Genomic DNA, 17,598 nt, shown 5'->3' on the forward strand with positions numbered 1-17,598 from the left:
CCTCTGTGAATTTGTAATTAGAATCACTTTGGGCAAATGGGAACCGCAGTCAGGAATCCATATATTATAGACAAAATATATGCATAATAGATAAATAGATCAAAACTAAATACAGGTGTTATGCTCTGGATACTAGTGTAAGGTATCATTGTCTCGTGAATGATGAATGACCTAAGCTGTTGTGTTGTCAAGTGCTTTCAAGCCCACAAGCTTTTTTTCAACAAAAGAAACAACCAGACTGACCATCAACTCCAACTGAACTTGAACGAATGTCTGCATGATCACGTAACACAAAGCAAGCTCTTGTTAAATTCAAGTTAAGTCTTTTATTGTCAGATGCACAAACAACACAAGGTCAGACTGGCTACTGAAATTCTTAGGACAAGACAACGCAAAGCAACCTGGCATAACATGACATATGAGTACTCAGAACATAAATTACACCTATGATAAGTTAAAATATAATATAATAAACCTCCTAATATACAAAATAATATACAATACGGTATACTAAACCTTCAATACACATATTAACCTATACTAACCTAAGACAAGTGGGGTACAATTAGTGCAACATTGCTGATGCAACCAGTAGCTGAAAGTGCAACCAGTGGCTGAAAGTGACAGTGTGTAAAGTGGCTAGTGAGAAGTGTATCAATGTTCATTCAAGAGCCTGATGGCCCTTGGAAAGAAATTGTAGTCTTCGGTCTCTTCAGGAAGAAGAAGCGTTTACAGGCCGCTTTGACCACCTTGTCCGTGTGAGCAGACCAGGTGAGATCATCGCAGATGTTTACCTGAGGAACCTGAAGCAGCTGACCTCCTCCAATTTGGATCCGTTGATGTGTAGGGGTGCATGCTTCTCCTCCTGCCGCCTCCTATAGTCCACAATCATCTCCTTAGTCTTACTGACATAAGCCTTGCTTAGTGTTGACTGTGGGAATACTGTATACCTTGGATTGCCCTTTTAAAGCATGATAAGTAAATTCACCTTTTGTTTTCTGTCATCCACATCACGACACAAAGTTCAGGTGCTGTTTCCATTGCTAACAGGGGTGGCTGCACCAAGGAGGATAAACACAGAGGCTGAAACCGTCTGTCCACTGGGACTCATATTAACCTTGTTAGTGATGCACTGAACGGTTTGTGTGCCTCCAAAAAAAACACCATCTGTTTGTCATTCAACACGCTTGTACTTCATTAAACAGGGCCCTTTCACAAGAATGGCCCCCTTTGACCATGGACTCATATTTGAGCTTCTCTTTATGCTGTATTAGCTGTTGTCTGCGTCTCAGGTGATAGTCTGCCAAAAGGAAGGAGCTAGCATTACATGTAGACTATATTGGGATCTGGAGCTAAACTCGTATGTGGAAATGTAGTTTTCGTGTGCTTGTCATAGATATACCAGTGTACAGTAGCTTTAGGATTTGCCTTTTCTGTTGTTTGGCCAAAACCTGTTATGTATAGAATAACGTTTGGGTGGTTTTGACACCACACTTGGCTGTGTCATTAAGTGGGATGACAGTGACTTTACAATGCAATGACTGTGACATCATAATGCAATCATTACATCACAATGAAACGATCTTGGCATCACAGTGGAGCAGCTGTTAAATCACAAAAGAATTGTCATCACAAAGTGGAGCTTTTGAGAGAATTGTCCTGTTGCCCTGTCTAAGCTAGTCATGCAAAGTCCCTACACATTTCAACGGACATTATCACCTACAGTGCATAGGTAGAGGCTGTGGGTAGAAGCCTAGCCTCTAACCTCTCTTTGTAGTGCAGGGCTATTCTGTTTCACCTTTCTCTTTGTCCTTGTAACAGGGAAACCAGTGGCCTGATTCTTAGTCTCCCTGGCTCCTGGCTAACATTTCTCTCTCTACAATCTGTTCCAATCCTCCATTCCCAGGCCCTTTGGGTTAAACCAACTGTGTAATTCCAGATTTGACCTCATTAGCAAGTTGGTTGGAGGGGTCCGTGAAGACTGCTGGGTGTCAGTCTATAGGCTGTGACACCTTCAGCGGTGGTGGTTGTGGAGTCAACAAAGTCACTTTCCCCTCATGGAAGCATGGGGAGGTTTTGGAACCTAACACAGTTTGGTGGAATGGAGCCAGACTGCACCCTGATGGGGGGTCTCTGTGTTTACACACACAGTGTAGAAATATGGTTCTAAACATAGTGAAGTCCTAGCTCTAAACCAAGCCAATGCTAATACTTGCAGGGGTTTCATATTCAAGCTGAAGATGAGGAGGGAGGAAGAGGAGGGAGGAGGAGGAGGGAGGAAGAGGCACGCTGGGCTGTATTTCAAGTATACCTACACTGGAACTCAGGAGAGACTTTTTGATGGAGAACGGCCCTGACCTCATCTCTGAAGCCGTGCTCTCTAGTTTGTTCTCCACAGTAGAGGGAAAGAGTTCATTTCAGCTGAAATGCCAGGTGGGGTTTAGAAGTGCTGAGCGTAGGTATTCCAGAGGACCTTTGAGGGGTGGAGAAGGGGGATGGGGGGTGGGGTGGGGTTGACCTGTCTTAGAGATACTCTTGCACACTTAAACACTCACACAGAATTCTGATGTCCCCAGTAACTGGAGTGTGCATGGTAAATTTCACTCCACTTGTCTGAAATGGTTGGAATTGCTTCGTTTTTTCAAATCTCATGGTGGGATAGTGCATACCGTTCTGGGGTGTGCAGCTCAGAGACAACCAAAATAGTGTTTTGGTGAATGAAGGTAGAATACACATACCTGATACCAGACTGAGTGATTGCCAGGCCTTACATTTCTACAATGAAATCATTAATGGATTAAAAAAATATGATTTAACTACAGTATGAAATGATGTATTTTTTGTTTTTGCAGTTCTTTTGACACCATGGTTTAGTTCTGGTTATGAGACTGAAAGACAAAATAAATTCCTGTTTCCTCACGAAATGTTCTCAAGGACGTTGTAACATATGGAATCCTTTCTGAATAATGAGCCGAGTCCAAATGTTGCAGTGTGGCAGTTCAATAATTCATCTTGAGAGGGAGACCGCCATATTGCCCCGATCTCACAAAATTCTACATACACATTACATGTCCTTGAGAGAGCGATAAGCACTATCGCTCTGCTCTTCCCCCATCCTAATGAACTGAAACCCCTCTCTTTTCTAACACCTCACCTCTCTCAGGGTGAAGACTATCTCGTGAATGGCAATCAAGTACTGAGAGAGGTCTGAAATGTATGGGGGAGTTAACTCTGAGATCCTTTATGGTGATTCTTGTCTTTTGAGGCCAGGCAGATTAAGGCTGTACATTCAGGTTGTTCGTCTGTTTCACCTGGAAGGTGAGACTCCTTTGGTCCTAATCATTTTAAGGTGGTCAGATAGAACATGGGCAGTGACAAGAAGTGCAGTTTGTCACTGCCATTGCTCACTGACTCCTAACCGAACCTCTGCATCAGCTTCTAAACGCAGAAGAAAGCAGACTTCTCTGTTCATGAGTTCTCTTTCAGAAGACAATGCAACTGATTTGATTCTGCCAGAATAGAACCTACACTACAGAATGACTAGTGTAATCTATGTGGTAATGGCCTGTTCTGCTGCGTATCATTGGCCTCCCCAGGAGGATCTCATCACTGCTGCTTGTTGTGTAAAACACTGGCTTGGAGCAGGAAGAGGAGAGCAGAAGAAATAGAAGAAGAGAAAAGAGAAAGAAAGATTGATGACTGAAGAGAGGGCGCTTAGTGAAATGAACAGAAGCTTATCCTGCAGACGACCGCAGGGAGCAGATGGCACACTGTTCTCTAGAAGATCTCAACTGATACGTGTGTGTACAGACCTGCATATGCATGGCTGTATGATGTGTGCATGTGTTTGTGTAGGCCTGCAGGTATGTGTGTCTGCTCATTCTAAAGTCTAAAGTAGACCAGCAGGTCTTTTCAGCAATACATCTCATCCTACCAAAGCATGTGATCAATTAAAATAATCAACAAATTGGAAGGAACAAACAATCAATACAAAAAAAATCCTTTCAAGCCTCTTCTAAGGAAATCGATGCTTTTAATTGTCCTCTTAGACACATAATACTGGTGTTTTAATCAATTCTCTCACCAGTCAACCACAGCTCATCATGAAAGCAAACCCTCCCCCTTTGGGAATGAGTCAAAAGTCCTGTGTCAGCAAAAGATCAGCATTTGTTCTCTAACAGATCGTGTGGCCATGCTGGGTGACTATCTCAGAACAAGTTCATTTACTCCAGTTGCCTTTTAAGTAGCTAATATAGTTACCCTAAAAATAAAAAATGTTCGATGTAAAGCCACCGTTACAGTTGAATACCCACATGCCCCAGCACATTCAGAGAGGGCCTAGTTCTTATCTGCTCGCTTAACGATTACGATCTGACCACAGAGACAGCGGATAAAGTGCTTTTCAGAGAAGTATCACTTCAGTGGAGCTCACTGGGTGGAAAGTTCACTACGTGTTGTGGCTTAGAAATACAGATTTGGAGACAGGACAGAAGTGTGGCCAAAACTCAAATGAGACTTTGACATCAAAAACATGTTGTTTTATCAATGGAATCACTAGGAGAGACAGGAATCGCAGTGTATAGGAATATCCCCAAGAGCATAGACATCAGACGTGTGCTTGGTAGTCAGAGAGTTGACTGTAAACAATTAGTTAGTCAAACTGGTTTCACGCTGACAGCATCATTTAGGACCCCTCAACAGTGAATACGGTGGGCCACAGCAGTGCCTGTCTGGTACGAATTTGGTTGTTATCTTGAGGTATTCGAAACAGACTATTTCTAGTCGGGGAATGTTGATGGACGGGCCAGGAAAGTGCACACGCACAGCCCAGCCCACTAGGGAATATCAGGAATGATTGCAGGCAGTTGTTGAGAGGTTCCTAATTAAAATGTTTGCCCATAGACAAACAACCTGTTTACCTCTTAATTCATGGCCTTCAGTGACCAGGATCTCAAGGGATGAGCAAGCAGGTAATATGTCATCCCCTACTCCTGGCCTTGCTGTTCACAATCACTGCCTCCAACCTTGGCTGCAGGAGCACAAAAAACACATGATGCAGCCTACCTGCACCGCACGTTCACATACACACATGTACACACACACATGCACATACATAGACGCACACAGGCACACACTCACACATATTTTCATGGCAGTTCAATTTCAGGTCCACTCCTTCCATTTCCCCAAAGTATCATGGCTTATTGGTGTCTGACTCTGTGATGCTGTGTGTCTATGGCTGTCCTAATGTGAATGGACCGTGGTGAGGTGACAGTATTTTTAACATGATCACATATTCATGTGTATCCTGTTTATGTGTGTTTGGGTGTGTCTGTGTGAACGTTGAATTGCAGGGTCTTGCACATTCCTCATATGTACCTTAGACCCACAGTGATGCATGACTAAGATCATACAACTGTTTGTACAGCAGCTTTTAAACCCTAAACCAGCAGGTGTTACAGTATGCCCCTATGTCTTTATCTCTGGTCAATTAAAAACCTTGCAACTAAACCCAGAAGGTTTCAGAACAACTCAAATTCAGGTTTCATCTTCTGTGCACTTCAAGCTCAGTTTAATGTTTATTCAATTTGGAAGACCAAACTGTTGGCCAATATCATCTTGCATAAATCTCTTTGATGATAGCCTCTGAAACATCTGCTGAAGTAATAAAAGTACAGGTGGGCAGTAACATGTCTGAGTGAACATATGTGAATGGAAATATAGCCACACCATGAAACTTGGTTGGAAACTAATTGATACGGGGCCCACTTATTACAAGTGTTTCTAAGGTCAAGTGAAAGAATACAATAAACTTTACCTCCAATTTATTGTTAAATGTTTTAGCTATTGGGAGTTTTATAAGGGACAGCTGAGAGATACTGGCTGTAGCCTTGTGATAGTTCTGTGAAGTGGCTTAGTTGGGGTTTCTATATTGCTGAGTCGGCTGAGTCCTTGAGTGAGGACCGAACCTTTCCAGAAGTCTCTCTCTCCCTCTCCATCTCTCTCTCTCTCTCTCTCTCTCTCTCTCTCTCTCTCTCTCTCTCTCTCTCTCTCTCTCTCTCTCTCTCTCTCTCACGCACACACACACTTAGAGACACTGGGCCAATGCTCACCTGAGTCTCTCACTGGGAGGTTGGAGGATGGATGACTCTACTTCCTGTGCATATGCTCTACCTGCACCAGCCTGGTCCAGGGTGGAAGCGTACTTGAGTTCAGTGTGCGGATGTGTGCGGGGCTGTGTGTGCGTCTAGGTTGTCGTGTGTTTTCATCTACGTTTTCACCAAACATCCATTAAACACCATCTCAACACCCTTTGTGAATGCTTTTCATTATAAACAATACAGAGACTTAGAAGATAAGTTCACCTGAAACCATCTGAGAGCTGCTCTCAGTTGTGACACCCTAGTCCGGTTCCTGTTCAAATCTTTCAGCCAGAGTGTTCTGTGTCACTCGCTGTAGAACAACAGAGCAATTAAAGCAGCTGCATAAAGCCTTTCTGTCAGCCAGCATGCCTACAGCCAGAGGGGGCATTCCAAGCATATCACTTTGTTACAAATATGACATAGCCAATTAGGTCAGTGTTAGTGACTGTACACACACTGGTGGATCTCTCCAAGTGTTTACAGTAATCTCTGCCATTGGCTAATTAAGAGAAACACAGTACATTGTGCATTTGAGTTTGAAGTAACATTTGTCCGTATCAACAGTAGCCAACACGCCTGCACATGCCCACACCCTCCAATTTCTCCCATACTGAGATAAACATTGAGCGCTTGAATACAGTACCAGAGGTTTGATACATTTCAAGACATAACTGCAGATTCATAGTACCTGCTTTTTTGTCCACTCCTCGTGCATGTGCAGCTAAAGCTAATTGTGGCACGACGAAGGGGTCCGGGTGACTGAATAATTGATCAATTTTGCAGTGTGAAGCCCCCCTGTAGCGCCGCAGTAGCACATTGGTCGAGAAAACACGCCGGCTGCAATCCCCTCCTCACAAGCTGCAGCGTAGCACCATGGAATCTGAATGGAGCAGTTGGATTGCTGGGTTTCTGAGGGTTGAAAGAATGCTGTTCTTTCAGCTAAGCTGTCTGTATGGCAAGGTGACCCTGTGTGTACGGACTACCAAATACAGAAGTCACCCTGTTTTGGTGGAAATTGCGAAACTGCAAGGCTTTTGTTACAGTAGTTATGTGTATTGGATCTGAACTTTCTGTACAGGGATGGGGAGTTACCATGGAAATAACAGGAAGAAGAAAGGAATGCAGAACAACAAAGTGCTGTCCTGCCCCTTTCTCGCGTACGACTACGTAGTAACAGACTACTTGTTTACCAAACAGGGCATTGTGGCTCTGTGTGCTTCTGCTGTCCTAGCTGCAGCATCTCTGCATCCTCTGGAGACAACTGTGTGTTTGTGTAAGAGTGTGTGTGTGTGTGTGTGTGTGTGTGTGTGTGTGTGTGTGTGTGTGTGTGTGTGTGTGTGTGTGTGTGTGTGTGTGTGTGTGTGTGTGTGGAGATTAACATTTGTCTGTTTGTGCAGAGGGATAGATAGGGTACATACAGTGCTGAAAGGGAAATGATGAGAAAAAGAGACAGAACAGAGGCCAAAAAAGAGAGAGAGAGAAGGGTAGAGAGATTGCTTGTGTGTTTGTGGTTGCAGAGAGAGAGAGCTCCAAAAGAGAAAGGATGATTGCAGAGCAGGTAAACAGATGAATAACCCTGAGTTGAGACGGTGTGTGTGTAGTCCATCAGGTGCTAAGACCCAGAGTTCCTGAAGAGCTGCAGACTCCAGTGTAAGGTATGGCTGATGAGGGGAGGGAGGGAGGGGGCGACGGGAACCTGCAGATTGCTCTCTGACACAGATGCCAGTGTGCCAGGCTTTATGGCCACAGCTCAGCTGGCACGGCACCTTCTCGCCAGCCCATGCCCTGCAGGTATTTTGTGTTTAGTAAGTACAGATGATCCATTAACATCCTTGAACTGGATCTGTGCATGAGAAGCGGTGTGGTTTTTGTAACAGCTGGATAAGGAGTATCATGTAATGGTCTCACGTGGTATTTGACATGCCTGGCATACAGGATGTTATCTTGACTGGATGAGAGCCAGCTGCAGTGGCACGAGTGCAAAGGGAGAGCAGTCTTATCGGAGCATGGAGCTGTGTGTGTCTGTGTGTCTGTGTGTGAGTGGGTGTGTGTGTGTGTGTGCGTGCGTGAAGCCTCAAGGCCTCATCATTAGCGTATGAGGGCTGGAGTTAGTAAGTTCATGCATATTAAGCAGAAGCCTGCCCCCCTTACCCACAGACTTGAAGCACAGTGTGCCGTCACTGCTCCCAGCCTATCAGGTGGTTGGGCAGCTTTCACATATTACCTGAAGAGCAGTGCTGGAGATTATGAGTCTAACTCAGTATGTAGTGCACAGGTCTTTCACATATTACCTGAAGAGCAGTGCTGGAGATTATGAGTCTAACTCAGTATGTAGTGCACAGGTCTTTCACATATTACCTGAAGAGCAGTGCTGGAGATTATGAGTCTAACTCAGTATGTAGTGCACAGGTCTTTCACATATTACCTGAAGAGCAGTGCTGGAGATTATGAGTCTAACTCAGTATGTAGTGCACAGGTCTTTCACATATTACCTGAAGAGCAGTGCTGGAGATTATGAGTCTAACTCAGTATGTAGTGCACAGGTCTTTCACATATTACCTGAAGAGCAGTGCTGGAGATTATGAGTCTAACTCAGTATGTAGTGCACAGGTCTTTCACATATTACCTGAAGAGCAGTGCTGGAGATTATGAGTCTAACTCAGTATGTAGTGCACAGGTCTTTCACATATTACCTGAAGAGCAGTGCTGGAGATTATGAGTCTAACTCAGTATGTAGTGCACAGGTCTTTCACATATTACCTGAAGAGCAGTGCTGGAGATTATGAGTCTAACTCAGTATGTAGTGCACAGGTCTTTCACATATTACCTGAAGAGCAGTGCTGGAGATTATGAGTCTAAGTCAGTATGTAGTGCACAGGTCTTTCACATATTACCTGAAGAGCAGTGCTGGAGATTATGAGTCTAACTCAGTATGTAGTGCACAGGTCTTTCACATATTACCTGAAGAGCAGTGCTGGAGATTATGAATCTAACTCAGTATGTAGTGCACAGGTCTTTCACATATTACCTGAAGAGCAGTGCTGGAGATTATGAGTCTAACTCAGTATGTAGTGCACAGGTCTTTCACATATTACCTGAAGAGCAGTGCTGGAGATTATGAGTCTAACTCAGTATGTAGTGCACAGGTCTTTCACATATTACCTGAAGAGCAGTGCTGGAGATTATGAGTCTAACTCAGTATGTAGTGCACAGGTCTTTCACATATTACCTGAAGAGCAGTGCTGGAGATTATGAGTCTAACTCAGTATGTAGTGCACAGGTCTTTCACATATTACCTGAAGAGCAGTGCTGGAGATTATGAGTCTAACTCAGTATTTAGTGCACAGGTCTTTCTGACTTTCCGATCCTCCTTATTATGTTGTTACTTTGGTGTCAGGGAGTACCCAGTTTGGCCAGTTAAGGTAGGAAGAGCATTTTTAAAGAAAGACAGGGAGAGGATATGTCTTTGATAATTTTATCAAAGAGAATACTTAAATGTAGAGAGGAGCAGTCACTGAGTAAAGAGAGATGAAATGGACAGCAATACGGTCAATCAGAGCACACTGTCTGTCTGCATGCTTTTAATTACATTTATAGCACATGCAATCAAAAAAGGATTTAGAAAAAATCACTATAAAGAACTGACTTTTCATGCTGGTTAAGGATAATAACAAGATATATTGACTATTGGTGCAATGATCCCTCATAGTAATCCATCCATATTATGACTCTGTGTGTGTGTGTGTGTGTGCGTGTGTGTGTGTGTGTTCTTGTTCCCTTTTTTTCTTTATTGCCTGGAGACCTCTGAGTTGAGTCAGACAACCAAACAATTGAAGGCAAATTTGAAAGGGCCTGAGGCACTGGAGTGGGAGAACAAGTAATCTGTCCCCTGATATAAGCTGGAGGAACACCCACACCCCCACACACCCACACCCACACACACACACATACACATATACACACATATACACACTCCCACACCCACACATTTACACACACACATACACACATATACACACATTCCCAAATAAATCTTGGCCAGAAGCCTGTTCGCTGGCTCACACACTCTATAAAACAACTCCATACAATCACTCAGATTCCTTTTAAACACTGAGCCCCACACAGAGCCAATGTGTAAAGCTGTGATGTAAATAACAACAACCAAAGGATAAGTTATCCTACTCGGGGTTGTCTTTACGACATACCATTTGACACCCTGTACTGAATGATCATGTCTTTGCATGTATTTACTAAGATGTCTGCATCCTGGCACCACTGTAAACTTAGCCTCTGAGAGACAAGACATGGCTCTCCATCTCTTCCGGTCCACCATGCAGGGTCTCCCCTCGTCTTCTTCTGGAGATGAGCTCTCGATATGGACATCCAAAATGTCCATATTGTTAGATTAGGCTCCCACAATGCAACAGTATGCAGCAATGTATCGCCATGTGTTGAATTTGTTTTATGTACTGTATGCGTGACATGGAAACTATGCACTGCCCAAGGGGATTATTAGGAGAGTTCACAGTGTGTGGCGTGGTGAACCATGTGGGAATGTTCTACGCCTATAGGCAAAAATAGATTCCGTTCTTGAAAGTCCCGTTTTTATAACAAAAGCCAATCCTTTCCTATGGGTTTGGGAGTATGGTATGGTAATGGTACTGAGTCACAACTATCTTTCCAAGAACAGAAACGACTGTTTTAGTGCAAATACATCCACACGCACAGATCCACAATACTTTGTCATAGGGTCAGAAAACCAAAAGGAAACAAAGTCAACTCATGAGTCATGTACGGGATGTGAGACAGTGTTTGGGTGAGTCATCATCGCATTTGGAGAAACTCATTACAACCTTAAGTCACCAAAGAACATTCAGCCAAGGCCACATAAGGAGAAACTGAGTAAAAGCGAGAGAAGAAGAAGAGATAGAAAGAGAGAGCGAGACAAATGAACAGCACTTTGTAAATGCCCCTGGTACATAACCAAAAATTCTAACAAAAAGAATGACAGAGAGCACATGGCCAGACAGAGGACTTGAGAGACGTGATTGTGGGATCATTACAGGTCCTGCTGTGCAGTGCCAGGTGCAGTTTCGTTAAGTGAGACAGCAAGACTCTGAACTGCTCTCCACCTGAGCTGGTGTGAGATGAAATCAGTGCTGCACTAAAGCAGCCCTTTCGGCCAGGAGAAGATGAACGGTTGTTTACAATATTACTAACAGAGATGCTGTGGCTCTCTTTCATGGATGGTATCTCCTATCCATGTGCATCCATTCAAATGGTGGAGTAATTGGTCAAGTTTTATGGATAATTACTCAAATCAGTAATCACAATGACATCTAGTTTTTCTATCATAACTAACTAAACCCAGAGCACAGTGAGTAGACTTTCAAGGGCAAATATATTTGAATATAATGCAGTGCTTAGAATGTTTGTTCCACTAATGATACGACTGGCTCGTCACAATGAGTTATATTTGTGGACCAATCTTAAGCTCTCTGTTTAAATTGTTCACACTTAAGCGGTTTCTAATTAATTAAGGCTCTTGACGAAATGCAAAAGCCATAAAATTGCGGTACACATTTTTTACCATATCCTGGCAGGATCTGTTTGGAGTTCAGAAAGTTGAATGAGGTGTGAACTTCTAGGAAAATACACTTCTGGAGGAGAAAAAATATGAAATTAACTATTTGAAAAGCCCTTCATCCTTCTCGTGTCTCAAATGTCCCTTAGTGGAAATAATAATAGCTTTCGATTTTGGGAAAGATTTTACGCTTGAATTCTGAGCTTGTGTAGCTCCTTTTTACATCACTCTGATGGATTCTAAAAGCAGGCTCTGCACGCTAATTATAGGCATCTGGAACAGGGAGGTAATATTGTAGAATCTTCTACAGACTCTCTGCCGTTGATTGTCTGCCTATCAATCTTTGGGCATCTTTGGTCCTCCTCAACACACACATGGCTCCAGCACTAGTAAAATGAGGTTCAGTTCTTAACTCGCATATCTAGGGGGATTTTATTGTAATTCGTATGTAGCTTACATTGGAACAAAATGGCATTTCTTCAGGAACATGGTGTCTCTTAAGATGTTTTGTGAACTGTAAGCTTGGTGAAAGAGATTGACCAAGAGACAGAATGAGAAAGAGAGAACGATGAAGAAAGAGAAAGAGAGGTGAAGAAAGCAAGGAGAAACAGAGGTGACGAGAGATCAGAAAAACAGAGAGGAATATCGAGAAATGGAGAAACAGAGCAAGGTGGAGAAAGAAATGGTACAACAGCCTCTGTTTTCGTAACCCCCCACACACACACACAACACACACACACATACTACATACACACACACACAAAGTGCTTTGTCCTGGTCATTTGTCCCTCTGGGCCATAGGGTCGCTGAGTTTACCCTGCTCAGGTATGACCTTCAGACCTGGCGCTCTCCCACAGGCCCAGGCTCTGCCCCGTAAGCACAGGCTGTCTGGCCATGCTGAAGAGGTCAAGCTCCAGACAATAATGCTGTTGTAAGCACTGCTGCTAACTTTAGCCTGACTTTTCAACCTCACTGGCTGATCGGTCTCAATGTATTACCTTGTTTCCCTTTCTTCCTCTTTGTCTCCCTGCCTCTGTCTCTTTTTCTCCCTCTCGCTTTCATTCTGGAACAGACCCAGCTCAGCTGGCTTTGAGGAAGTGAATAAATTCAGTTGATTCAGTGCAACAAATGAAATCTTAAATTATGTTTGATTAACACAAACCAAAACATCCACACTTGTAGACAGTTTATGTGACTACCTCTGCAGATGCATGAATACTGTAGTGGGAATAACAAAGTTGTTAAACCATGCGTAGTTTAGAGAACATGATTTGTGGATTTGTGCCCGCTCATTATATCTAAACATTAATTATCAACAGGACCAAATCATACTCCCTTATGACAACACAGACATAAATATCAAAGGCATTTGAAATGTGCTCCAATTTGGTTGTTATAGCCCATATAGTGCGCTTGATCCCATTTAATTGCACGGCATAAATTATGCATTTGAAACAAGGCTATGGTGGCTTTCACCACGTGACAGTTGTCCTTTGGAGATACAGTCAATTATATAAGTCTGAAAACAGTTTGTACCCCCAGTGCACATGTTAAATAGGCCAATGCCAACAGAGGAAACCATGCCTTCATCAGAAAGTGTTAATAAATGATCAAGATGATTTGGAGCATGTTGATATGTTGTCTTCTGCATGTGTGTGTACCATCTGATTGTGAGATGTCCATACCCAATGTGTTTGTACCTTCACTATACCAGTTCTGTGGTGTTGATGTCATAGGGTCAAAGATACTTCGGCATCTTTAACATTTGACCTTGTGTTGAACCTTCTGGAACACCAAAATTGTCTGCCCAAGTCCCTGTGGATTCAAATTTCACTTTTGTTTATTAAGTTGAATTGCTTGCTCCTCTCTTTTTCGCCAGGGAGGGATGCGTTTGAACTTGTGAGGTAAAGTCCTCATGTTGTTCAGACTAACTCGACTCAAGAAGCAGGAGGATAAGAGGAATGACATGTGACATAGCAATCACCCCTGGGTTGTGAGCTCTCTGGAGTCTTGGTCCTCATTCTCAGAGTCTGCTGGCTATAGATGCTTTCTATTAAACAGTCAAGTCAATGAGCCTCTGATCGAATAAACAATAAAAGAGGCCCACACGGCCGAGTACTGAACTCAGATTGCGGCCTAAATAATTCATTTGTAATTGAAAGGCTGGAAAGAACGCCGAGCTCAGCTCTCCCTTACGTGTCATTGTGAACTCTTAACACTGAACGGGAGATCCGGAACCTCAAGGAAGACAGGATGAAACAGTCACTGGAGTTTTACATCTGCGATGTCTAATGTCATTCCTCCGATTGCCTTACTTCAGATGACGTCACTTCTCTCAGGACATGTTCACAAACTGTCATACCGTCACCACAGATTTGTTTCAAGTCATTGTCACTTTTGACTGTTACAAATGTATGCAATGTTATTTTAATTACGTGATGCTATTTTTTTTAAAATAAATGTCTAAGGATTTGAACTGATTTAGAATCTGAAACTTGCAATGTATTCCCCGATACTTGATGACTATATTTATGTACTGCTGTCTGTGCAACAAATTGCATAACATATAAAATTTCTAAAAGAGATTCAATATCCACTCCCACTCATCCACAAGAGGATGAAAGAGAGGTTTCCCTGAGCTTTTTTTCATTGTGATTTGAACACCTGAGGCACAGCTTATACATTTGAATACATTTGGATAACATCTGGAGTGTGCCTCAGAGTGGCCATTCTTCAGAGAGGGAAGAAATGAGTAGGCAAATATAAATCTTCAGACTGAAACATCAGTCATGGTTTATCACTTTGCTTGGTGTTTGATTTTACAACAGTGATATTTGCAAACAGCCATGGGCTCCGACCATATGGTGACAACGGTTTGTGGATCCTTTCTGGTGGTCTTCTCCTTTATCCTTTTAAGATTTACGCCACAAAATTCTATACAATATAAGAGTTTCTTAATCAAATAAAAACACACTTATACCTCAAGTCAAGGGAGTAATGTCAGGATTCCCTGACATACTACACCCAAAGGATGAAGAATAAAACACTTTTTTGTCAAATTAAAAGAGGGATTTTCTGTTGTAATACAGGAAAATCCAACACATGTTCCCAGCAATCCTGTTGTTGAGGGAGCAAAGCCCACAGAAAATGAAAGAATCTTCTCCTGAATCCGGGCTTTAAGCCAACGACTGCTGGCATCGCCAATCCTGACTATTTCCCCCAGAAAGGATCCATTCAAGACTGGCAAAGAAGGTTGTCTCTTCAAACACAGCAATTAACCCAGAGCAAAAGATTTTCAATTCAGATTCAGGATTCAAAAAAGTTGCAATTTGGTTTCTTTTGACCACACGAAACAAGCAGGAAACAAAACTGGAGTGTGGAGGGGAAGTAGTTTAACCCTACATGGATTCAGGGTTAAATTTAAGGTTGAATGCATCTTTGGTAAGGGAGTAGGTGGCGAGGGGGCAGTTTAGAATGTGAGAAAGCTAAAGGAGAAATGTAATTAATTTAACTAAACTAAAAGAGCCACATAACCCCCTACTCTGTGTCACGAATGGGAAAACAGTAAAATTGTCCCATCATCAGTCAATCAACTGCTGTATGCTAGGGCCTAAAATTCCACTAAGATATTAGTCTATTGCTTGCTAGGAAATATTATGATTTAGTGTCAAGACTACTGCAAGGGTACAGTCTCTAAGTTAGGTTAGCCCTTGATTACAAAGTTAGATTACAGTGTTTTAGCTTATCTTGCGTCTCAGAGAACCTACAGTATACACAATCATAAACAAGCTAACCTCCTCCCAGAGCTGAGAGTATGTACACAGAGGACACTTTTACTTCCTGTGATTAACGATGTTGTTCCTGTGTAGCAGGAAGCATCTGCAGTTGCCTTCTGTTCCTCTCAGCATCCTCAACCGTGCAGGTGCCAGGCATCACTAGACACATGACCTCCTAAAGGTCGAAGGTCAGAGGTTACGTGTACCTACCAGGGCGTTATGCTTCATAAGGCCCCCAAAGTAGTCCTCTCTCCCCTGTTGAACACCACCATTAACCTTCACTCAGGGCTGCCTGTATCTGATGGCAAAGCCCAGTGGGCTTGGAACTAATTTGCTTAATAACAGACTGCTTCTGAGAGGAGGATGAAGGAAGAGAGAAAGGGGGGGGGTCAATCAGGAGAGTAAAAAGAGAGAGAAGAGAAGGAAGAGAGGAAAGATGAAGGATATCTAAGCCTCATTAAAACAAAGTGTGAAGTGGGAGGAGGGTTCAATGGAGAGGTCAGGAACATTTTGAAAACATGTAATGAATCAAAGTTGGTTATAGATAGTGTAGGCATGGATTGAAATAAACTACAGCTGACCTCAACATTAACCTCAACTTTTTGCCTCATTTCTTATTTTGGAATCGACTGCTCCAAAACACTTTTTTCTCAAGGTGCTTCCATGTTTAGATGGCTGTACCTTACGACCAAAGTTTCTGTGTCGACAGCAAAGTCATCTCAGCTACCTTCCACTTTGCTGTTATGGGGAATAAACAAACAAATAGGAAGAAAACGTCAAAGAACAAATGTCACAAGATGTTGAGGTAGAGGCTGGCACTTCTGTTGACCACTCACTATATCCATGATTTTTCAGATTTCATTCAGAATGTCCACCTTGCTAACAAGCAGAACCTCTAACTTTTGCTGCTGGGTGAGGGTCTACCTCTGCAAGTTTAACATTTTGCAGGAATGGCCTGTCACAGAAAGAGACATTACTCATCCACTCCATCTCCCAGTGAAGCCTGATGAATTGGCAGGCCACAGTGGAGATGGCAGGCAGGCAGCCACAACACCACAATTATCAATCACTCTGTTGTTGGACGTTCCTCATATTTCATTTCACTATCGTGGAATACAACAGATATGGCACAGATGAATTGATGGGTGTATGGTTTGGGTCTGTTGTATTATTCAGATGGCCTCTCTCACAATCTAATCTTTGTTGACAGTTGACTTGAAATTTGCATCTTGACTAACTTTTAAAAGAACATTTTTTAAATCAGAATGTGTAAATCTGAGTCAAAGCATTTCAATTTAATACATATGGATATCAAACATACAGTAGATACACACATACAAAATAATGTTTTGGTCAGTGACACCTGTCACTGAGACAAGTCCCAAGACAGCCAGTCATCCACAATACATACTCTTAAAGGGCTCCCAGGGATACTTTAGAAAAACAGACTTCAGTGTTGGTCTATCAATTCATCGCTAAAATGGAGCAATGACATGGCAACTGGGATGGTTATCATTTTCTGAAGTGCTTAATGGAATTACCTGACTTGAAATGGCTCCATTTTTCATCCTGGCTCAACTGTAATGACTGCTGTGACAGTATAGTGAATGCCACGGGTAAAGGAAAAGCACCGGTAAGTTAAGTACTTACATCAAGTAAAATAATGAAGGTCCCATCATAATTAGCATTTAGTCAATTGACCGAATGTGAATGTAATCAATGATTTATGTATTTGTTTCTCAAATGCTATTTCCATTAAATATTACTACGAGAAGCTAAATTAGCCGTCAGGGGCCTCTGAACAATGGTAATGTAAGTGACACTCCGTCTTTCTGCAGTGGCATGCATCTATATTTAAATCAAAGCATACAGAATGGGGGAAAGAGTGAAGGGGCAGAGAAAGAGAAAGAGAGAGAGAGAGAGAGAGAGAGAGAGAGAGAGAGAGAGAGAGAGAGAGAGAGAGAGAGAGAGAGAGAGAATATTGACCTGAACTGTCTACAGTGCCTGTGTTTGTGAAGACCAGGCCAAGACCCTAGCCCACATGATCCATTGTAATTGAAAGAGACCGAGTAGAAACTCAAGCATTCACCTGTAT

This window comes from Hypomesus transpacificus, chromosome 8 (genome assembly GCF_021917145.1).
Source record: "Hypomesus transpacificus isolate Combined female chromosome 8, fHypTra1, whole genome shotgun sequence".
Lineage (NCBI taxonomy): Eukaryota > Metazoa > Chordata > Actinopteri > Osmeriformes > Osmeridae > Hypomesus > Hypomesus transpacificus.